General features: G+C 32.8%; 3 pseudogenes; all 3 read right to left on the bottom strand.

The window, feature by feature from the left end:
* Positions 1-2,073: 2,073 nt before the first annotated feature.
* Positions 2,074-6,705, bottom strand: LOC107058957 (putative disease resistance RPP13-like protein 3; annotated as a pseudogene).
* Positions 6,706-9,129: 2,424 nt separating this feature from the next.
* On the bottom strand, positions 9,130-11,993 carry LOC102605520 (disease resistance protein RPP13-like; annotated as a pseudogene).
* A 2,341-nt stretch (positions 11,994-14,334) lies between these two features.
* LOC102606200 (diphosphomevalonate decarboxylase-like) lies at positions 14,335-20,433 on the bottom strand (annotated as a pseudogene).
* Between the last annotated feature and the right edge of the window lie 4,426 nt (positions 20,434-24,859).

Here is a 24,859-nt window from a genome sequence, read left to right as displayed (position 1 = left end):
ACGAAGTAAACACTGTCAAGGGCGACGTCTGTACTCCAATATCTCAACTTTTTCCTCTTCTCTCATCAAATATGCCAATGTTTTTCCAATCAATCACTAAAGCACCAAAAAGTTTTATCATAAAAATAGGTATTTTTTTACTATGTATAAGTGCAATAATAATCTTCATTTATCTTCAATCATAACAACTTGGACAGAGAAATATATATATTGTTGAAAATCTGTAAGAAAAAATAATGAAAAATCTTTTATTTGGTTCAAGCATACCATCAAACACCTTTGTTGCACCAACTCTTAACCTCAAGGGTAATATATATAATACATTGTTATACATTATAAATACATAACTATATGCTATTATCCAATAAGGGTAATATATATATATATATATATATATATAATACATTGTTATACATTATAAATACATAACTATATACTATTATCCAATATTGATACATTAAATAACTATTTATACAATATCGATACATAACATATAATTCATTATATATGCATGCCGCCATTTTTGCTGATTTTTTTTGTCATCTGTACAGTTATGTAAGAAGATTTTCTATTTCTAAACCTCGTAGATTTTGAGCTAAAATGTATTAATTCCTTTTTCAATAAGGATGGGTTTCTCACATGAAAAAAAGTCCAAACATTTTACTAATTGGGGGATATTATGTAATGACACATTAAAGATATTACTTTAATTAATAGTAATAAATATGTAAATGTATCATTTTTTAATGGATAAAAACAAAAATAATATTATGATAGCAAGGTAAGACAATTCAGATCCAAATATCACCTGAAATTGAATTTATCTTTTGTAGTAATCACATGTAGTTCCCTGCTAGTATATATTATACTTCTTTTTTTTATTTTTATTTTAATATTGATATAAAAATTCATTCATGAATTATATTGGGATGATTAAATTTCGAATTCAAAGTTAAAAACATCACTTTTTTTCTTTAAAATACATAAAGGGTCATTCAATTTTGGTTTAATCAAAAGGGACACTTCATTAGAGAAGGAGCGAGATATGTTGTGCTATAACTACAGTTAACGGCATAAAAAAATTGATCATCTCGCTGACTTATGAGCAATTTTCTCTTTTATTTTATCTTTTTTTCTCGCTACTTATGAGCGATTTGCTCTCTATTTTTTGCCCCCAAAAATCGCTCCACACCAAGCGAGTTTGTAAGTTTTTTTTTTTGTTATTCTCGCTCCACACTAAGCGAGTTCTCAACTTCTTTTATTATATGTCCTCATAGTAACCCCGTCATTAATTTTCATTTAGATAACGGTAAAAAACTTTCTAATAGTATAGAAAACATTTTTATTTATTAGTAATATTTTTTATAAATTGAAGTAGGATGAACATTTACCAATGAAAAAAAATCATTATTAGGAAAAGAACGTGTTTTAAAAAAAGAGAAATAATATATTTAATTGAAAAAAGACGGCTTTGACTTATTAAGTAACAATAAGAGCATTTTAGATCAAATTATTGGAGACAATGATATTTTTGGATCAAACTATTAACTGAGGATATTTTTTTTTTCATTTTACATAATTTAAGAACATTTTTAACTTTGTTCCGTTAATTAGGTCATCACAAAATCCAAGAAAAAAGTTATCTTCCAACACATGTTTCCAAAAACAGAAAGAAATTAAACATTGAAAAAACAAAACAGAAGAAAAAACAGAATGTTAGAAATAATCCAAGTTGATTGATGGTTGGAGAAGCCAAGTTGATGAAGGCGAATGCCTTCAAGTGACAGCTTCTACTCTGTTGATTTAACACAATATTATTTATATAAAAGAGGGAAAAGAGTTAAAAATGCCTTTAAACTATGTGAAAGGAACAAAAGTATCATCCGTTTGTAGTTTGATCTTAAAAGAGTTAAAAATGTCCTTAAAAAATGCTAAATTGTGGACAAGAGAGAGTACCATATACTATTTTTAATTTCATTTTAACATATAAAGCATTGTCTTAAATGTGCTTGGCGGAAATGCCCCCATCAATACCTCTACGATTATGAAGACATGATATATATATATATATATATATATATGCTTGAAAAACTTCACCACTTTTTATAATTCCTCTTCAACAGCTCCACGTTTTTCATTCTCTCTGGAATCTCCTTTAAATATGGACAGGCATTAATACCAAGACCTTTAATCAGAGGCATGGCACTTGTGGCCAAATCCCATCTTTCTAGGTTCTCAAGCCAATGAATACAAAGGAACTCCAGTTGACTAAAACTGTTATCACTGCACATTATTTCTTCTCCTTCATAAGCATTAAACAAATCGAGATTCCTTAGGTTTGGCAACATTCCCAAAATAGGCATCGGATCTTCCGTCAGTCTTGAGTCCCTCAGAACCATCGTTGTGATGGAATTTGGAAACAGATCAGGCAGTTTCTCTATTCTCCCTTCTAACCTCAATTTATGGAGCTTTTCACAACAATTAACAAATTCAAGGGATGGGAATGTATTATAACCGTCACAAAACAAACTGATAGTGCTAAGGTTTTTCAAGCTGCTAATGTTGCTTAGGGAGTAAGATTTGCTAATATCAAACATGCTTAATTCTCGAAGATTGACTAAATCAACAGGGTCAACATCTTTCCATTGATCACAACTAACACCTTCAAGAACTTGAAGACTAGTGAGTTTGCTTATATGTACCAGAGGTTTTGAATAGTACCGAGCAACTAAATGTCTTAAATTTATCAGGTCAGCTGTCTCGCGGGGTAGTTGGCAAGTGAATCCGCCCGCATCGACAACAAGTGTCTGTAGATTCTTGAGGTTGCCAATGGAAGACGGAAGATCACGGATACCTCTCAATCTTAACAACTTGAGGTGGTACAAACTTCCTATTGCATCAGGTACTATAGACACATTCCCAACATGCATATCCAAGTACAACACATATAGATGTTGGAACACACTCCTGAAGTTTATATGACTCATCTTATGAAAATCGGGATCGAAGAACATAATTGACCTCAACTTTAAGTTAGAAAGATCAAGTGAGAGGTACCTTTCTCCTTGACTATGAATCACATGTCTGATACATAAAGAGGATATGGAGTGGCTTCTTGGATCATAAATGTCAAAGAAGTTTACCTCCAATGCCTTTTGTATCGCAAGATCACGGAGTAAATCATGAACCCTACATTTAGTAACTCTTTCCCAAAATGTATAATCCCCTTGAACCAAGCTTCGTCTTATTAGCTCATTCAAGAAGCCTTCAGCGACATCCTCCATTCTTTCTCAATACAACAATTGCAAGAGGTAAGCCCCTACAGTTTTCCACCATTTCCTTAGCTAGATTTTCCATTTCTGGAACCATTGCTCGAACATCAAGTAGTTTCCTACAAAAGAGATCCCAACTTTCTTCTTGACTTAGGAAACGAAGTTTATGAACAAAACCTCTGTCGTCTGCTCTTTCAGCGACATCCTCTTTGCGCGTGGTAATAATGACTCTGCTGCCCTTCTTGCCATTCGGGAATGCTCTTTTCAAACTCTCCCATGCTTCTCTCTGCCATACATCATCAACCACCACAAGGTATTTGCATTCTGTTAATAGCTTACGAAGGTGATTTTCTAGATCTATTTCTGCCATCTTTTCCAACAAATCTAGAGTTTTCTTGGCGCAACCTTGGATGGATTTTATGATAGTCTTAAGAAGATCCATTGTGTTATACTCTTGAGAAACACATATCCAAGCGCGTGTAGGGAAGCTAGAGGCTATGTTAGGATTTTTGTAGAGGTTTCTTGCAAGAGTGGTCTTGCCTAATCCGCCCATGCCATAAATGGAGAGGACGGTTCGACGAGGCTCTGCTTTGAGAAGTTGAGCTAGCAATGTTTGTACAACATCCTGAAGTCCAACAAAAATGTAATCCTGGTCATCCACATATGAGGTAGTTCTCCTCAATGTTGTAACTTGATTACTTGGCCCTTCTCCAATGGTATTACTATTGATATTTGTAATACCATAAGTCTCTCGTTTGCGAGAGATATCCATGATTCGTTGCTTGAGTGATTGAATCTCCTCGGCAACATTGTAGAATTTCTTCTCCTTGCTACATATGCAAGCGCAAGCCTTGAGACGACTAGCACCTTTACCAGCCTCAAAGCTATAAGTCTCGAGTATAGCAACAACATCATTAGCAATAGAGTTGATCTCAAACACCCATTGTTGAACTCTTTGATCTCCACTTTGCTTTTGTTCTGCATCTCGAAATGACTTAATTGTGCAACAATTAAGGCACCAGATGTTGATGACGACAAATATCCCCAAGATAAACCTTGAGGGATGTCAAATCAGGGTTATGAATAACTTCGTCCATGGAAGAGTTGATTTCAACTTCGAAGAACTCAGCACCGTGATCATCACACTCAATAGTAGCATTGTCTTTTAGAGTTCCTGCCCATGGATAGTAAGATGTTAGAGTTTTTGACAAAGAGTTTGTTAGAAATTCTGATAATTGGTGTTTTGGGATTGTAGCCACTTGATGGTTTGAATAGAAAAAAACAAAGGGCATATACAAATTATCAACAACTTGATCAATAAGGGAAAGATTGTGCCATCTTTGAGTGGATGGGGTGGGAGAAGAAGGTTTGATAAACTTCTTTGAAATAGTTGATATCATTTTTTTTATGGTAAGTGTCCCTTCCTTCTTTTAGGCTCTTATCAAATAACTATATATAGTGGTGACAATTGAGCTGAATTTGAATGGATCAATATGAATTGAGTTAATAAGTAAGCAGAATATTAGTCTGTTCAAAAGTTATTTTTGTGAAATTATTTAAAAGGCAGGTCAAACCTCAACCCGTTCATTTCTTACTTTGTTTTATTTGTTTTTCTAGTATAATTTTTTAGTATTTAATAAAATTATTATTTTTCTTTGGTATGGCTAATTATGTATAACATATCAAATAGAAAAATGTCTTTCTGGAAATATCTTACAAGATCTCTCATAGATTAATTTGGGTTAGATATTAGCCCAGTTTTTATTTATTTATTGTAATGTTATGAGCTAATAAATAAGCAAGTCAATAATCCGTTCAAACCAAAGTGAATTGGGCAGATTATCATTTCATGGAATTATATATATATATATATATATATAGTTTTTAAGCTTTTCCAATTTGAACAAATAAATAATTGTTAAACCTAGAGTCTAGACATTGAAAATTTGTGGTATTCTATAAGACGTGTTCAATTCTAGTTGGGACTCTAAAAGATGTATTTGATTCCAGTTAGAATTCTTGGAGGCTATTAACCATAAACCCTAGCTTATGCCTATATAAAGATTAAAGGGTATATATCATCTTGAATCTCGAATATTCCACAAATTAACTTAATATTCATAAAGTGATCAAATCCACAAATCATCCTAATTTGAGAAATACGTTACTAACGGTCCTGATAAATATTACGAGAGAAAGAATCAAGGATCAAAGGAGGAACATAATTGTACCCATACTAATCAATATATAAAATATTCTTGTTTCTTCATATTTTATTTCTGATTGCAATTTACTTTCTGTCACATTGAAATTTATCGCAAACAACTAGATATACATTCATATTGAAGAATACATGCATCTGCCGTATAGTTGCATCATCCATGCAGTAGTGTTGTTCTATTTTTGGTAAAATACGTATTCGTATACGGTGTCTACATTGGATTTATTCAACTTATTATGATCAACTAATTTTCAGAAATTTACGTGGAGTGGACTTTTGTAAGGCTGGTGTTTAATTTTTGACCCCGTTAAAAAAAATATTATGCAAAATGAAAATATATACCTTAGGGATTATTATTTTTTACTTAAAAGTTGTTTGTTTGTTTGAATACAATTATGGTAAACAATAATAGAGCAGAAATAATTACGTCATTAGAAAAAGAAACAGACAAAAATATCTAAGTCATGCTGAGTCTTTCTAAATTGACTTTTAGACTTATTTTTTCAATAATTTCAAATTGTTTTTATTTCTGCTGACTCTAAAAATTTTGGAGCTCATTTAAGAACAAAACTCTTTTTTTTTTTGAAAATATCTAGATAATTATTGAAAAAAATTCTTTAAAGCTTCACTTAAAAACTTGATCTGTCGTGAATCGTTTTGAGTGAAAAATCTTTGAGTTGGTCTGGACTAGAAAAAAAAAACCTAGAATGTATAAATATTGTGTATTAAACATGGTATATTAATGTGTGTGTATATATATACGAGAAGTGCTCTTTGTAGACCACTTAATTCAATGTATTGCTGTCCGTATAGAAACGCATAAATCGTAATCTAAATCAATTATTGAATCGAACATAAATTAGTACGCAATTGATAAAAAAAAACTAAAAGAAAAACTTATATATAAAAATTGACTAATCTTAAAACATTACTAAACTGAGACTAGTTATTTCCTTCCTCTTTCTCTTCCAGGACTAAGCGCCTTTCTCTTCCTCTCGGAGTGGAATACATATATGGATGGAGGGGGAAACAACTTTCCCTTTCTGCCAAAATGTGATCTTCACGTTGTTGATTTACCTCTCTTAATACTTTCAACTTGACATTCTGCTCCTTCACATACTTTCTATAACTATCAGTAGCATACAAACCTCTATCAATAGCATAAAAACCTAATATCATAAGAACGCAATTACCTGCCCAGTCATCACTCATGATTTGATTGTACACTCTCGGCAACAATTTTTTTCTCAACTTACAATAAATCGAACAAGAAAACAGTTTATTCAACAAAATATTTTTCTTATTAAATACAATGAAAAACTTGGTACAAAACCTTTTTCAATACCCTTTATATAAACCTTTCTTTCTCCAAAATCCTATTTGACTGCGGTAATGTTTACAAATCCAATTCCTAATTAAAAAAAAAACATCAGCAGCTTTAATAATGTAGTACAATTTCAATTGGACTTCCACGTTATAGACTTGGCAAAATTTTCATTAATAATTTATTTATATACTTAAATACCAAAGAAGTATATATAATATAATTTTTCTATTTTTCTTATTTTGGAGCAAGTATTAGTAATCCTAACACCATAAGTATCGCTTTCATATAAGTAATCGCAAAATCATAAGTAGTAAAGTATTTGGAAAACTATGTGACAATGGAAAATGGATTGAATCCTTAGATGCAAACAGTGGTGACGAAATACTCAATAACCTCTTCCCCACTATGCAGGTGAGCATCAAGCAGGAGTGGAGCTACATTTGGACATCCTTCGTCGGAAAATTATACCGTACACCTAATTAAAATGTTGTTCAAATGGTTAAATTCTCTAAATTTAATATAAACTTCATGTTGATGACAGAGACGATTCTGGCATTACCAACGATTCGTGAGGATTTCAATAGAAAAACATATAATGACATTACTTTTGGAGATTGTAGGACTCTTGAGTTTCTTAAGTTGTGATTTTGACCTAACTTGATTAACACATGGTCAGCTTCATCTATTACGTTGTCATTGCAAATGTTCGACTAAAACATAAAAATTAAATCGGAGCTACAAATTAGTTGTGAATATATCAGTATAAAGAAATCAATCAATCAGAGATGTTTGATCAGTCTAAAAGACTAAAATTCGAAAAATAACTTGCCTAATTATATTCACTTTCAAATAGTAATCTATCAACATTTTCATTTCACAATGGTATGCCATTTATTGAAGTAAAGAACATATGACCGCCATGGAAAAGGTTAGGTAGTTGTAATGGACTTTTAGTTAGGGGAAGAGAATAAATTCTAATAACTACCAATAAACTCAAGCAAATATTCCCTGTATTTTTCATAAGAACAGAAGTTAATGGCCTCTTATAGAGCAGTGCATAGCTAAGTTGCACAGGCTCTTCACTTTTGATGCACTATCGGTGTTGAATTCTCTAAAAATACTCTACTTTTGGAGAACCCGACACACACCTAATGACATCTTTGAAGAGTTCAAACAACATATAGACACATAACATATAATAAAATTCATTTTAAAATCTATAGATACCTTAACTCATTATCAGTAAATTTGAGCAGGGGATCCCTGCTAGTATATATTATCTTTTTACTTTTTATTTTTTATTTTAATATTGATATAAAAACTCGTTCATGAATTATATTGGGATGATTAAATTTCGAATTCAAAGTTAAAAACATCACTTTTTTTTCTTTAAAATACATAAAGGGTCGTTCAATTTTTGGTTTAATCAAAAGGGACACTCCATTAGAGAAGGAGCGAGATATGTTTGTGCTATAACTACAGTTAATGGCATAAAAAAAATTGATCACCTTGTTGCCTTATGAGCGATTTTCTCTTTTATTTTATCTTTTTTTCTCCCTACTTATGAGCGATTTGCTCTCTATTTTTTCCCAAAAATCGCTCCACACCGAGCGAGTTTGTAAGTTTTTTTTTTTGTTATTCTTGCTGCAAACTGAGCGAGTTCTCAACTTCTTTTATTATATGTCCTCATAGTAACCTCGTCATTAATTTTCATTTAGATAACGATAAAAAAATTTCTAATAATATATAAAACATTTTTATTTATTAATATTTTTTATAAATTGAAGTAGGATAAACATTTTATAATGAAAAAAAAAATCATTATTAGGAAAAGAACGTGTTTTAAAAAAAAGAGATAATATATTTACTTGAAAAAAGACGTTTTGACTTATTAAGTAACAATAAGAGCATTTTTGGATCAAATTATTGAAGACAATGATATTTTTGAATCAAACTATTAACTGAGGATATTTTTGTTCATTTTACATGAACATTTTTAACTTTGTTCCGCTAATTAGGTCATCACAAAATCCAAAAAAAAAAAGTTGTATTCCAACACATGCACGTTTCCACACACTAAGAAAAGCCAAAAACAGAAAGAAATTAAACATTGAAAAACGAAAACATAAGAAAAAACAGCCAACTTGATTGATGGTTGGAGAAGGCAAGTTGATGCAGGTGAATGTATTCTTCTCTGTTGATTTAACACAAATATTATTAATATAAAAGAGGAACAAAAAAATACTACTAAATTGTGGACAAGAGAGAGTACCATATACTAGTATTTTTAATTTCATTTTTTTAACATATAAATAAAGCATATGGTCTTAAATAAATGTGGATAAGCAAGAGAACATACAGTAGACGAATTATGTTCAAACCAATTACAGTCACTCAAAAAGCTTAAAACAATAAGAAATTAAACACTAAAACCACTCAATTAATAACCAATGTGCATGCTTGGCAGAAATACCTCTACGATTATGAAGACATGATATATGCTTCACCACATATAATTCCTCTTCAACAGCTCCACGTCTTTCATTCTCTCAGGAATCTCCTTTAAATTTGGACAGTCATGGATACCAAGACCTTTAATCAGAGGCATGGCACTTGTGCCTAAATCCCATCTTTCTAGCTTCTCAAGTTCAGTAAGATGAAGGAACTCTAGTTGACTGAAGCTGTTATCACTGCACATTATTTCTTTTCCTTCATAAGCACTAAACAAATTGAGATTCCTTAGGTTTGGCAACATTCCCAAAGTAGGCATCGGATCTTCTTTCAGTACTGACTTCCTCAGAACCATCATTGTGATGGAATTTGGAAACAGATCTGGCAATTTCTCTATTTTCCCTTCTAACATCAATTTCTGGAGCTTTTCACAACAATTAACAAATTCAAGGGATGGGAATGATCCATAATCTTCACAACACAATATGAGAGTGCTAAGGTTTTTCAAGCTGCTAATGTTGTTTAGGGAGTAAGTTTTGCTAATATCAAACATGCTTAATTCTCGAAGATTGACTAAATCAATAGGGTCAACATCTTTCCATTGATCACAACCAACACCTTCAAGAACTTGAAGACTAGTGAGTTTGTTTACATGTACCAGAGGTTTTGAATAGTACCGAGCAACTAAATGTCTTAAATTTATCAAGTCAGCTATCTTTTGGGGTAGTTGGCAAGTGTATCCACCCGTATCGACAACAAGTGTCTGTAGATTCTTGAGGTTGCCAATGGAAGACGGAAGATCACGGATAACTCTCAGTCTTAACAACTTGAGGTGGTACAAGCTTCCTATGGCATCAGGTACTATAGACACATTCCCAAAGCGCATATCCAAGTACAACACATATAGATGTTGGAACACACTCCTGAAGTTTATAAGACTCATCTTACGAAAATCTGGATCGAAGAACATAATTGACCTCAACTTTAAGTTAGAAAGATCAAGTGAGAGGTACCTTTCTCCGTGACTATGAACCACATGTCTGATACATAAAGAGGATATGGAGTGGCTTCTTGGATCATAAATGCCAAAGAAGTTTACCTCCAATGCCTTTTGTATCGCAAGATCATGGAGTAAATCATGAACCCTACATTCAATAACTCTTTCCCAATATGTATAAGCCACTTGAACCAAGCTTCGTCTTATCAGTTCATTCAAGAAGCCTTCAGCCACATCCTCCATTCTTTCTTCTCCTCTGGGTATGAAACCCTCCGCCATCCACAACCGTATTATGTTATCAGCCTTTACCACTTGATCTTCTGGAAATATACCAAAGTAGAGAAAACACTGCTTTAGCGCAGTTGACAAATCATTGTAGCTTAAGGATAGTATGTTAGAGATTTCAATAGATTTATCTTCTTTAATGTTCTTCCAAAGGTGATCTTTCACCTTTTGCCATTCGTCTAGCCCCTTTTTATGCGAAAGTAGTCCGCTCAATACAACAATTGCAAGAGGTAAGCCTCTACACTTTTCCACCATATCCTTAGCTAGACTTTCCATTTCTGGAACCATTGCTCGAACATCAAGTAGTTTCCTACAAAAGAGATCCCAACTTTCTTCTTGGCTTAGGAAACGAAGTTTATGGATAAAACCTCTGTTGTCTGCTCTTTCAGCGACATCCTCTTTGCGCGTGGTAATAATGACTCTGCTGCCATTCTTGCCATCCGGGAATGCTCTTTTCAAACTCTCCCATGCTTCTCTCTGCCATACATCATCAACCACCATAAGGTATTTGCGTTCTTTCAATAGATCACGAAGATAAATTTCAAGATCTCCTTCTGTCATCCTTTCCAACAAATCTAGAGTTTCCGTGGTGCGACCTTGGACGGATTTTATGATATTCCGAAGAAGATCCATGGTGTTGTACTCTTGCGAAACACATATCCAAGCGCGTGTAGGGAAGCTATTGAGTATATCATGACTGGTGTAAAGTTTTCTCGCAAGAGTGGTCTTGCCTAAACCCCCCATTCCATAAATGGAGAGGACGCTTCGACGAGGCTCTCCTTGGAGAATTTCAGCTAGCAATGTTTGTACAACATCCTGAAAGCCAACAAAAATGTGATCATCATCTATATATGAGGTAGTTCTCCTCAATGTTGTAACCTGATTACTTGGCCCTTCTCCTGAATTACTATTGATATTTGTAATACCATAAGTCTCTCGTTTGCGAGAGATATCCATGATTCGTTGCTTGAGTGATTGGATCTCCTCGGCAACATTGTATAATTTCTTCTCCTTCCTATATATGCAAGCGCAAGCCTTGAGACGACTAGCAAATTCATGGTCATCACCTTTATCAGCCTCAAAGCTGTAAGTCGAGTATAGTAACAGCATCATTAGCAATAGAATTGATCTCAAACACCCATTGTTGAACTCTTAGATCTCCGCATTGCTTTTGTTCTGCGTCTTTGAGGAAAGACTGTATGAAGAGTAGCTCATTTCTGAGCCACTCAATTTCCTTTCTCAGATTTGTACGTAGGGAAACTTGTTGATGAGGAAATCACCCAATTTTTGAACTGCAAATGACAGAAAGGCATCAGCCATCTTCAGAAGTGTTGATTTTTTATCTGGTAAAGAGGGGGATGTATATTGGGATAAGACATAAATAGCGTGTTCAAAGGATCCACTTGTGTGATTGTTGAAATATGTATTAAAGCTTCTTCAACAACCATTACACAACTTGTGGGAGAAAAGTCTAAAAGTCAAATATGTCAACAAGAGAAATTAGAGCAATGAAAGTGATATTTGGCCCCTTTGACTGAGCAAGAGAAAATCAAAGCGTTCCCATTTTCTAAAATTAGAGCAATGAAAGTGAAATGTGCACTTCCCTATTTAGTGGTGTGGTCCTTCCCAGAACTTTGTTAATGCTGAATTTTGTGTGTACTTTGACTTTCTTTTTATCACATTGCTCAACAATGAAAGTGAATATTTTAACTATATAGCAAAACCTCAGTGCATAAAAGTTAAGCCTCGTTCCTTTTTTTGAACGCGCAGGTGGACTATTTGTTAGGAGACAATCCACTAAAAATGTCATACATGGAGCTAGGTATCCATAGAGGATTCATCACAGGGGATCCTCAATCGCGAACAATCCAGCAAAGATACAATGCAGGTCTTGTTTCATTGTGATGAATTCACAATCACCAAACCCGAACTTACTAGTGGGGGCTGTGGTGGGTGGTCCTGATTAGCACGATCATTTCCCAGATGAGCGTTCAGATTACGAGCAATCTGAACCCACCACTTACCTTGCTCATTCATTTGGCCAACTCTAAGTCAAGTGTAGAATCAAGAATGGCCATGTTGGTCTTTTTTTTTTCTTAATTGCTTTGTTTCACTTGTAGTAATATAATTCCCCCCCCCCCTCCCTTGTTGGGGAATATTAATGTATTCAAAAGAAGAAATTAAAGCTTCTTCAACAACCATTACACAACTTGTGTTGATTGTTGATGGAGTTTGAAGAAAATGGTAAAGACTAAGGACCATTAGGATATCACCAGTTGGCAATTGGCATTGTTAGTTAAGAATATAATTAAGTAAAGAAAAATATTGGCTTAAGTTATCTGCGGTTCCTTAAAATTCTTTGCAAATTCACTTAGCTAGACACCTCAACTAGAACTAGTACATTGAACTCTACCACTTAAAACATTTTTTTGCTCACATGGCACATTGTCTATGATTTATGTCAGATGGGCGCGTGAATGCGATTTTTGCCTACATGGACATTGAACTAAGATAGCAAGTATCAATAAGAAAATGTGTTTCTCCATGATGTTACTATGCACTTGAAACATACTACTATGAAGAGAAATGGAAAAAGGATATATACTGGAAAAAAAAAGAAAATGAATGACTCCACTTGAATTATTTCACAAGACGAAAAGTTGTCGTCGTGTATCTGTCTGTTTTGATTTGTATGACATAGTTTGACTCGACACGACTTGGAATTTAAACAAATGTATGACTATAAAGTCAGTCAACTTGCTTTATTAAGAAAGAAGAAAAAGAGTGTATATTTATATGGTTCAGAATCAAAGTCAATGGGAAAATAAGTAGCAAAAGGGAAAAAGGCTATTAGTGTGAAAACACATTAAAAGGAGGAAAAAAAGTAGCAAAAGGAAAAAAAGAATCTGTCCACTTCCCTTGATTAGTTCACACTACTTTTTTTTTTTTGCTTCCAACTCAGTGCCTAGTATCAGTATTGGACCGCGACTAATCTGAATTGACTTTTCATATAGAACTTTCTTCGTTAAGTAGTATTACCGATGACTTTATATAATTAGCAACAAAAGTTGTCCATTGCTAATTCCTTCTTTTTATCATGTAGTTTAAGTAATATCATTATCCTAAAATTGCTTATACCACATCTAGAAAAGTTCAATCAAACTCGGAATAAAATAATCCCGTATATTATTCCAAAATTATCATCTCCTATCCTTGTAGCCAAATGAGCCCTAAGAGTTGAGTTATATAAACGAAGTCCATTTGCTTAGGAATCAATAACCTATTGTACCACCAAAGGATGTGGTGCAATGGTTGAAATTGCTCCTCCCTTAATCAAAAGTCTCAGGTTCGAGACTTAAACATGAAAAAGTTATTGGTAGTAAGTCTTCCCCCGAATGGAGCCTACATGGCACAAATTCAAATTAATCGGGCTCCAATGCAATACCAAACACCGGATAAGAACAAAAAAAAAAACAGAACACAAAAGACTTATTGTCTTTCACTAGTAGTCATGGTGATGAACAAAATTGTATATAGTTGCCAACTTGCCATTTTATGGTGTTTTTGGCCTTGGGTATTTCAGGCTATTCTTCCCATATATTTGTGACTAGGTGAATAAAGTTCAGTGAGCATACGTGAAATTAACCCGAAAAATGAGAAGATCATATGAAAGAAGCAAAATTGAGGACTCTTATTAAAGAAACAAGTACACAAGAATTCCCACTGAGGAGTAATACAGGAAAACTGAACTACAAACAACAACTTTTGAATTCAAATAACCATTTTGAAAATGGCAGCCTCCAATCTTTTTTTCTCAAGGGCTGTAATACTTAGAACTCAAGACTATGTAAACAAAAGGGCGCCGCTTACTTGGGCAACCCAGTATCAGGGTGGAGGAGAACTTGGCTGTCGTCATTTATCAAAACCGGACCTCTACCAGGTCGTGTGCAGATGAAGTAGCTGATTTCGCCTTTGTATTTCTGAGCTGGAACCTTATCTTTGATTTCTGGAGGCGGAGGCAACGCTTCAATGTCCTTTATATCCTGAATTCTGTTAGAAAATGAGATATTTCAAGATGTCTTTTGTTTAATTGTTATTTTCTTAAATATTATGTTAAGTATGTAAAGGAAAGGTAGTCCTTGTTTTATGGAATATGTTTTGTAAGAAAGTCAATAGTGGTTGGATATGTATGGTCCTCTACTAACTTTGGAAAAGCTTATGTAGATATATGTGTGTATGCTTTCAAAAGCTTAAATGAAGAAAAGTTTCTGCTGCTGAACCTTATTTTCTTCTCTAAAAGTCTCAAATCCTAACAAATTCCAATATCCTCCATTAATGATTTATCACCGATGACGTAGCTGGATAGAGGAAAAAGCAGTGAGTATGATCGCCTATCAATACCATATGGTCTAGAACAATTCATCCTATAGAAAAACTAGGAAACTTTTGATAGTGAATGTACCTGTTTAGATCAGTTTCTGAATTTGGAGGGAAGTGGAAAAGCAGCCTCTGAAGCAGAAGTGCAGCAGATGTTCTGTTACGTGCAATTAGGACTGCATTTGGCCCTGCGTTGAAAGTGTATGCAACCTGGCAACATTTGTTATGCTCTACTTTAGAAGTCAAATAGCAGGACATTAGGTTTTCCAGACCTCAATAGTTCTTAGTCAAACACTCAAATTGTCAATCAGAACCGAGAAAAGGCTTGAAACGGATAGATTTTCTTGCTTCACTTGATATGGAGTCAAGATCTCAGTGGGAACAGATAATATGAAGTAACCGCTAAGCAGTAACCGTAAAACTAGCTCAAGACCAAGGGGAGTTCAGTTGGAATATAATTCAGTTTGCAGACTCTTCAAATAGGAAGGTACACGGATTTGAGGAGAGAGATGCAATACATATTTAAAAAATGAAACAAAAAATACCAGTTCAGAAGGATAATCACTATTCTCTTTCAAATATCTAATATCCAAAACTCTAGCTGAAGTATTGAATTCTACGACCGATTTCTCGGTCATTCTCAAAACATACCTCCGAAAGAGGGGTGGTGAAAAATAGGGGTGTGACAAACAAAATCATGCAAGTATGCATTATCAAAAGGTTGTGGTAAAGTAAAAAACCTGTGGAGTTCCTTCTGAACGGTTCCATTTTTCAACACAGCTGATTATCCTGAAAATTAAACACACCATCAGGACTTATTTTTCCTATTCTCGACATTAGTAAAAACAATCATCAAGTTCAGTACTTCTATTAAGAATAAGAAGTTCCGCACACTTCATGTTAGTAACTTGAAGTTAAGAGAACTTGCCTATGAGATGTGTCATTCATGTAGAATATAGGAGGGCTAGTATCCAGGCAGACTGCATGAAACTGATTGCTGTCTGCACAAGTCAAATGAGTGAAAGTTGCAAAATCACGTTTTTGTATGGCTTCTTCCATCTGAATTATTCGCTTTGGCACTACTTCCTAAAAAATCGAATATAAGATGAAAAATTATACTTCGAATACAACTCTCACCAGTTGAACAGAGGTTAAATAAAGACCAAGTGAACATGTACTGGAAGATTTTGAGGACACTAATTGAAGATGAAGAATCTAAATGTAATCAAGAGTCCAGAGTCCAGACAAATGAAATAGCTTTGCCCTGTGTTCTAGAAGTGCACTGGTTTCAACAGTCTCACGCATTCCGGAGGTGCTACTTGTCTCCTTCTGCCGTGAGCACACCTGAATATACAGCGATTCAATAAGAATCAAATCTTGTTTGACATATGTATTTTATTGTGGAAAAAACAGAAAAAGTGTCCCAACGGTCAGTATTTGTGTGATTGGCTTTGTCAATCCGTAGTGAAGAATGTACACATGAGTAGAGAGGGACGAGGGGACAGCATAAAATTTTGAAGAAATGACATGGAAGTATAAGTTGAAACTTAGAAGTGATGAAACTATAAGATGGCTGATTAAATGGAAAATAAATTAAATTAAGGAGTGGGTAGAAGTAGATTATACGAATTGAAAAACCTTCATAGTGTAAGTAATAGTTGAAAATAAGAACAGAATACTAGCACAATATTAATTGCTCAATCTTTGGGAGAAACAATGATAATCTGGGTGGATAAGTACATACCACAGCAATGATGATAACAAGCTCATCCCAGTGCTTCTCATCAACAAGTGGAACAGCAATACTATCACTTCCATTTTCCTCCTACAAGTAGCCAGGGAAATGGATTACAACAATGCTGAGAAGATAAGATATCTGTCAACGGAAGCATAAGACAAGAACTCATGAAGCGGATGTACTTTTCCCATTACCCACTTGACAAATCCTCCATATAAGCTTCGACATGCACTTCCTGAACCTTGCCTGAAGTGAATAAGCAAAGTTGTCATTTTGACTATTTATCTGACCTATTGAACCTCAGTTATCATAGGGCAACCTAATAACAAGACCAATGGAACAGAGAAAAAAAAACATAATCAGTAGACTTCATAGGACCAATGAAATACATACCAACAAGCTAAAGGAATTACTTACGACTGATAATTTACCTTGCTATTGCAGAAAGCCTCCCGTTGTCCTCTTGCACATTCATTAACTTCGCAAGAGAATAAACACATAGATGAAACATAAATTAGTTGTACTCATTTTTTAAGTCTCGGATAATTTTTTTTAGAGAAAGCATAGATGCATGAAGAGGAGAGAACTAGGTCCAAAAAGAGCAACCGAAAAAATCTAGAGAAAAAAAACTAATTCAATGAAAAGGGTATTGATGTGTGAGATGAGTTAAAATGGAGTCATGTTGGTGAAGATTCATATAGCGGGCCCCAACTTGTTTGAGGCTAAGGCGTAACTGTTTATGTGTAGTATGTTATACACTTATCAACACAAAAATCATAAGATGGGTTTCACTTAGATACATTGCTTACTCATTGTCATCGAAATTTCATTATATATTTAAACAAGGATTTATAATGAGAATATGCTAACAAAAGATTAAATGGAATATAGATGAATATTTACCTACTTGTGGACACAAATATGTATCATACGTGAACCGAGGAAATCTATTACCAATAACTCATCCAATACATGAATTAGAAAGGAGGCTGTAACTCAAAGAAGCTCAAATGCACAGATGGAATGCAGTACTTTATTATTTTTTGAAATTGGTAACTTAGAATGCAGTACTTTATCACATAGCTACAGAATGTATAAGTAAGCAAAAAGTATTCTATTAAAAATAAGCTCTATAGTTTCGCTAGCAAGTCCATTCTTTACTGACTACTTACAAGATCTGACAGCTAAAATAATAAGTTCACAGAAAAATAAGTTGCAGGAGAAAGGAAAATAGTAAAAGGAAGCTCTGATTGATTTGAATTTGCATCGTACTATATATATATGGGTGAGAAACTTAGAAAAACATAATGGACAGCATGTGAACAAATAAAAGCTTGCAATATCCCATTAGCTAAACTATTCTGTCACTTAAAATTATTTTGTTCCTCAAGCAGCATGATAGTTTACGGATAGAACCAAAGGTCGCTCCATGAGAGATGCACTCAGAAAAGAAAAGTGCGGAACTTGAAAAAATGATAGAGAATGTTATCCTATATGCATTGTTACAAGCTAGAGAAGGTACTTAAAACTTTCTGGAACACTCTAGAAAGATACAATGAATCACTTTCTGTTTGCTTTGAAGTCAAATCATAGACTAATATACAGGCAAGCCCTAAAAGATTCATTTCATATGTTGTGGACTCCAATAACAGCCCATATTATTACAACAAATAATGTAAAATAAGAAAATTCAAAAAGCTTTGCAGGCACAAGTTGTGCAGCATATAAGCATTTATACAAATGCTCGTCAGAGAAGGACAATATTTTCATCTCCTGCGGCCATTAGGAGGACTCAATTTAGTAGCCACTGAAGATCAAATAAACGAAATAGTGAAGCGACAAACAAATTCAGAATTCAAGTAACAAAGAAATAGTTAGCAGTACCTAGGCAGGCAAAACCAGCAGCTGAGGAAGCCAATCCTGCAGCAGTAGGAAAATTATTATAAGAGGCAACATGCACATGCAGATTCTCCCAATCCTTTTTTGTGATCTTGATACCCTTCTTCTCATCCTCAATATCATTAGCACGGGCTCGAATTTCCCTAAGGCAGTTCTGGTATCTGCCTCCAGAGAGGGATATTTCCTAGAAGAACCAGTAAAAGCAAAATAAGAAAGGATCAAAGAATACGTCCAAACAAAATTACAGAAATATTTACTCTTAAAGAACTAGTCCTTTCCAAAATCACAAAATTAATAAATCTGCACTAAAAGGCGTATCTTACTAAAGCAGCACATAGTAGAGGAACAATCATGCACTCTCTCAACCCCAAAATGGGAAAAAAGGTAATTTAGCTGCTTCCTCTGTCTCAATTTATGTGACACAATTTCCTTAGTCAATCTAAAAAGAAAGACGGGTTTCTTAATTTTTTTGGTTTTTAATACAGTACCTACATTGGGGCCCAATTGATCCGGATTTGTGTCGCGTAAGGTCATTTAAGGAGGAACCGCTCCCTAACCAAAAATTTCATATCCAGGGGTTTGACCACGAGACCTCTGGTTAAGCATGGAAGGACTATCCATTCTACTACAACCCTTGTTAGCTCTTCTTTCTATATTTAGTACTCCCTACATTTCAATTTATTTGTCCTACTTTTTTTTTAGTTCGTTTCGAAAAGAGTGTCTCTTTCTGTTTTTGGCAGCTCTTAAATTCTAACTTTCCACCTTACATGTTTAAGACCACTAGATTAAAGAGTATTTTGGTACATTCTACATATCTTAAGTTTAAGATCAAAAGATTAAAAAGTCCTTTTTTACTTTCTTAAACCTCGCGCGAAGTCAAAACCAGACAAACAAATTAAAATGGAAAGAGTAACAATTTAACTTTAAACTTATTTTTACCCTTTAAAAAATTGCTTTGTATCCACAAAAAGTTTCCAATTTGTTTAAAACCACAATTTTCAAAAGACTTCTCTTTTTTCTCTTGAACTCCGTATTACGTCAAACACCTTCACATAAATTGAGAGTATCAAATTCCAGCAAAAATGAAGACTTTCAGTATAAAATGGAAGAGCTCAGTTCCCTATACCTTATTTAAACTTCCTTCATTCTACTACATGTAGTCACATACAGCTAAAAGACACTTAAAATCAGGGGCAAAGCTAGTAAGGGCCTAGGGGTTCATCCGATCCCCTTCGGAGGAAAACTACACTGTTTGTATCTGATTAAATATTTTTTTCTGCATATATAGTATATGTTGAACCTCTTTGACTTCCTCATCTTCATATTTTTTCACCCTTAATGAAAATCCTAGCTCCGCCAGCTTAGAATGTTGCACTATATAAACCATATCAGCTTACAATCTTGCATGTAGCAGCTAAAACATTTAAACTCATAAAAAACTAATCTTTTTTCCAATATCACAAAATTAATCAAACCCCATTAACAAATAGTAATCAAAATCATAAAATCACAAAAATTAAATTTTTTTTACCTTGCCATTAAGCCACATTCGATCTTTATTAAAAGCAGGACTAACAGAACAGTAGTAGTAGTACAAAGATGTGCAGGATCAAGAGTTACACTAATACTATCATTAATTGCCAGAATTAGGTTTTCATCTCTTTTTCCCCAATATTTTATTTTATAACAGCAATGTTAGTGGGTGTTTGTGCTGTTACCATCAAAACCCATTTTTGAGATTCATCCGCCATGGCCAACTAATTGAAGAAAAAAAAAAGAAATTTCTGGGATTTGGATCAAAATTTGTGAAATTTATTTGATATTTTTGTTACATATTTATACATTTTACAAGATATTCATATGTATGATTGCTTATATAATATAGAATAAAAATAGGCTAAGAATATAACCTCCTAATGAAAATGTTTTTTTTTTGTTTTATTTGTAGGCGGCACATTTGTGTGTTTGGGGTCCATACTTTTGAATAGGCTATTTATTTTGTATATTTAAGATCGTGGTAAAAAATACCCGTGAACTATTTTTTTTTTCAATTCTTATATCTTAATTATTAAGTATTTTGTATTTTTATTTGAATAATTATTAATTATTCAGGAGAAGGTGGGAGTAGTCGCTTTGGAGAACAAGAATATGAAGGAAGTGAGATTGAGATGGTTTGTGAATGTGGCACATGTGTAAAGGAGGTGCATCAATGTCCCGGTGAGGAAATGCGGAGGGGTTGGTTGTAGGGGTATGCCGAGGGATAGGAGTAGGTCAAAAAATTATTCGGGAGAGGTGATTAGGCAGGACATGGTGCAACTTTATATTACTGAAGATATGATTTTCGATAGGAAGGAGTAGAGATTGCGTATTAGGATTGAAGGGTAGTAGGGTAGAGTATTGTTGTCTTGCCTTGCGAGGTTTAGTGCTTGGTGTAGAACTAGCCTCGCTCTTATAGTTCTTGTCATATGTTGTCTGTTTTATTTTGTTGTTGTTATTGTTTCTCTCATGTAGATTTTATACTGCTTTTCTTATTAATCATTACACTTTTTCCATTGTTTTTTTCTTCTTTTATTTGGATTGATGCACTTTCACCAGGGGTCTTTTGAAAATTGTCTTTTTACCTCCACGAGGTAATGGTAAGACATGCGCACACTCTACCCTCCCAGACACTACTCTGTGAATTTCATTGGGTATGTCGTTGTTATTGTTTTTGTATTTGGATAATCATTAACTATTTATCAAAATACACATCAAAGTTGACTAGATGTGGAACTACTTAATTTGCTCATAAGATTCCGTCCATATGGCAGTTGATTCATTTAAATTTGAGGCATGTTTTTGATAAATAGTTGGTAATAGTTTAAATAATAAAGAGAAAATAGTCAAATGCCCCTTCAACCTATTATCGAATTTTCAACTACACACTTATGTTCACGAGAGTCCTATCACCCCCTTAGACTATTTTAAAACGAAATAATCCCACCCTTAGATGCTGACATGGCACAGAGAGTGTCCTCACTCTCTTGGAGGCATGTGGAAGTAAGAAGAATTGATAAATTATATTTTATAATATTTTTAATTTGACTTTTTGTTAAATATATATTTTTTTACTCTTCTCTTCAAGTTTTTTGTTTCTTTTTCTTTTTTCCCCTCTCTTTCTCATTACTCAACATGCACCGCATCACCATTTCCTCCACCTTGAACCACCCTCACTACATTAACCACATCTTTTTATCCATCTTCTAATTATTTTTTTCTTACAATTTGTTTCACTATTTACTACAACTAACACTGCAAATCATCAAATAATTATTAAAATTGTTATTCATATTGCCGGAAAAATCAAATTGTCCTTAATCTCACTATTCCAAAAAAAATAATCACAAAGTAAAGACCAAAAAAAAAAAAACAAAAGAAGAAAGTTAGGAGAAACAAAACTTAAAAAAATAATAGAATTATTAAACACCTTCCATCATAAAAATTCTTTCTATTATTGATTTTTTTTTAATTATTGGAGAAATCTAGTCAATTAAAACAATTATGACTATAAAATAATTTTTTTCGATCATGAATTTCATAAAGCAAACTAAACATGAGTTTTGGGTATTGATCTGGGATATTAATCTTGTTTTCATTTTTATCAATCTCAAATTAGTTCAAAATATCAACACCGTTAATCTACCTTTTCACCAATTTTAGGTCAGTAACATACATCAACCATCAGATTTTATCTTCAATCTCTATTGTTGTTTGGTGAAGACCCAAGAATTTAACCATCAATAACCCGTAAATAAAATATTACAAATTTGGTGTCCTGGAGACAAAGAAATAACATAATAAAAAAATTCAAAAAAAAAGAGATGAGTAATCAAGCACGTCAAGGTGCCTGAAGGATGATATAAAGTGATGAAAAAATGATAATAAAAATAGCTTCGATTTTTTTCATGGATGACTAATTTGGAAGAAGTGAATGAAAAACAAAAGAGAAAAGAAGAAGGAGGAATAAAAAGAGTAAAGATCTTTTTGTAATTAATGAAAAAGGGGATACAAAGGAAAAAATAAATATAAATAATAAAAAATAACAGTTGGCAGCGAGTGGGTATCACTACATGTTTGAGAATGTTGTTGTCTAGTTTTAGGGTGGTATATATTTTATTTTTGAAAAATTCAGTAAGGTAATAGGACTCCCGCAAAGTATAAGCGTGTAGTTGAGAATTCAATAATAGGTTAGGGAGGCATTTGTCTATTTTCTCAATAAAAAACATAAACACATGATAGTTCAGATAGAAAACTCGCAAAAAGGTGATATTTCAAAAGTGTTTTGGCCATTATCTCTTAACATTTTATAAAAAATTCAATTAATTTCTTTAATGATCTATATGGAGTGTTATTCATCATATTTAAACAAAAAGAGAGTCTACGCTCTACACCACATATCATCGAATATAAGTCAAAGTATGTTATGATAAATAGTTAGTAATAGTTCAGATAAAAATGTAAATACCTAATAATTCAGATTGAGAACTCACAAAAATTATGTTTTAAATGTGTGTTTTTTACTATTATCTCTTTATATTTCGAATCAATAATTTGATTAAACTAAATTTCTATTGAGTGATAATGTGCATAAATAAATTTTGGAAGCACGCATCTAGATTTGTAACTTTTTGTAAATCTAGTCACGTTAGACTCAACTTTCGACATACGCATTAGAGTTATAATTAATATCTGCATTCGAATTTTTCAATTTTGTCAAAAATATGGTGATTGAAGATTATAATTAAAGATTAGTAGATAGTGTTGTCAGAGAAAGAGCTAGAAGCCCGAGTGTAGATTTGACTGAACTAATTAACTTTTACTCAAATAAAGCATATTTATTAATATAATTCACTAAATATATATAAATATTAAATTTACTACTCCAATAATTAATGCTTAAAATAATTATTTTAAAATTCAGAACTCATAGATTATTTTAATAAGTAAAAAAAGAGAGCATTTTATCTTCTTGCACATCATTCACATGGTGTTAACAAACTAACAAGTCAAGAAATGACTGCATTCTTTTAAATATATTTTCCTCATATTCTGTCAAATAAAGAGTTCCTAAGCTATGGGATGCCATATATTTTATATAATTTTCTGTATTTTATTTTTTATTTTTTTGGCATAATGAACATACGCTAAGGTATACAAGAATATTCCATTTATGAATAAAAGAACCAAACGAATAAAATAAAATAAAAGGTAAAAAAATGAAAGGGTTGAGTGGGGATTGTTTAGTTGGTAGGATAAAAATAAAATATGAGATTATTTTATTCTCTATTTGATTATAGTTATTAATTAATTTTAAAATTATTTTAGAGAAAATTATACTATGAAAACATTGGGATAAAATTATTACATATTTTGGACCTAATTCATTATTTATTTAATAAATACTTTTAAAATGAATCAATAATAAAGAAATGTGTATCTTTATTTGCTAAAAAAAGAACACTGTGTGTATGTATATATATGAACTTATCTGTATCGATTTATTTTTAAAGTATTTATTAAATAAGTCGTGTTTTAATAATTTGTATTAATATGATGAAATTAATATAAAGAAAGGCAAATTTGTTAGGTCATAATTGATTTCTAGTTATTTTAAATAATTTAAAGAATGATTATCAAAATAAGGGAGGTAGACGTAATATCGTAAACCATATGAGAGCTGAGTATTATAGAGCGAAACCTAAAGTAAAATCTCTGAAATTGTCCCGATAAATAATTATAATGTTATATAAGAAGAGAGGAATATAATTATTAAATCATGATTTGAGATATAGCCCATAAGACAAAATACTCATCCTCAAAAATGATTAGGATATTACTTTCTTGTGTATTTTGATGTTTTAGTGTTTTTTTTACAAATACTATAGATTTACAAATTTGTTTTGAAAAGTGAAAGAGGTTATTAAGTTTAATTCTTGTATTACTCATATTTTACTTTATTTTAAATGAAAAAACAACATTAAAAATAACAACATTTTCTTCCAATTTACATAATTTTCAACTTCGAGAAGTCCATAAAATTCTTTTGAAAATTCTACATGATTAAAATATCTTTATTTTATTTTGAAAATTCTATAATGATTAAATTTTCTTTGTTCATTTACTTTTACTATTAGAAATATATGGCAACACATACTTTATTTTGCCATGTGGGCACATGTGTTAAGGAGGTGCATCAACGTCCCGGTGAGGAAATGCGGAGAGGCTGATTGTAGGGGTACACCGAGGGATAGGG

This window comes from Solanum tuberosum, unplaced genomic scaffold (assembly GCF_000226075.1).
Source record: "Solanum tuberosum cultivar DM 1-3 516 R44 unplaced genomic scaffold, SolTub_3.0 scf00719, whole genome shotgun sequence".
NCBI lineage: Eukaryota > Viridiplantae > Streptophyta > Magnoliopsida > Solanales > Solanaceae > Solanum > Solanum tuberosum.
The sequence above is the reverse complement of the archived record's forward strand: the minus strand, read 5'-3'. Positions and strand labels throughout refer to the sequence as shown.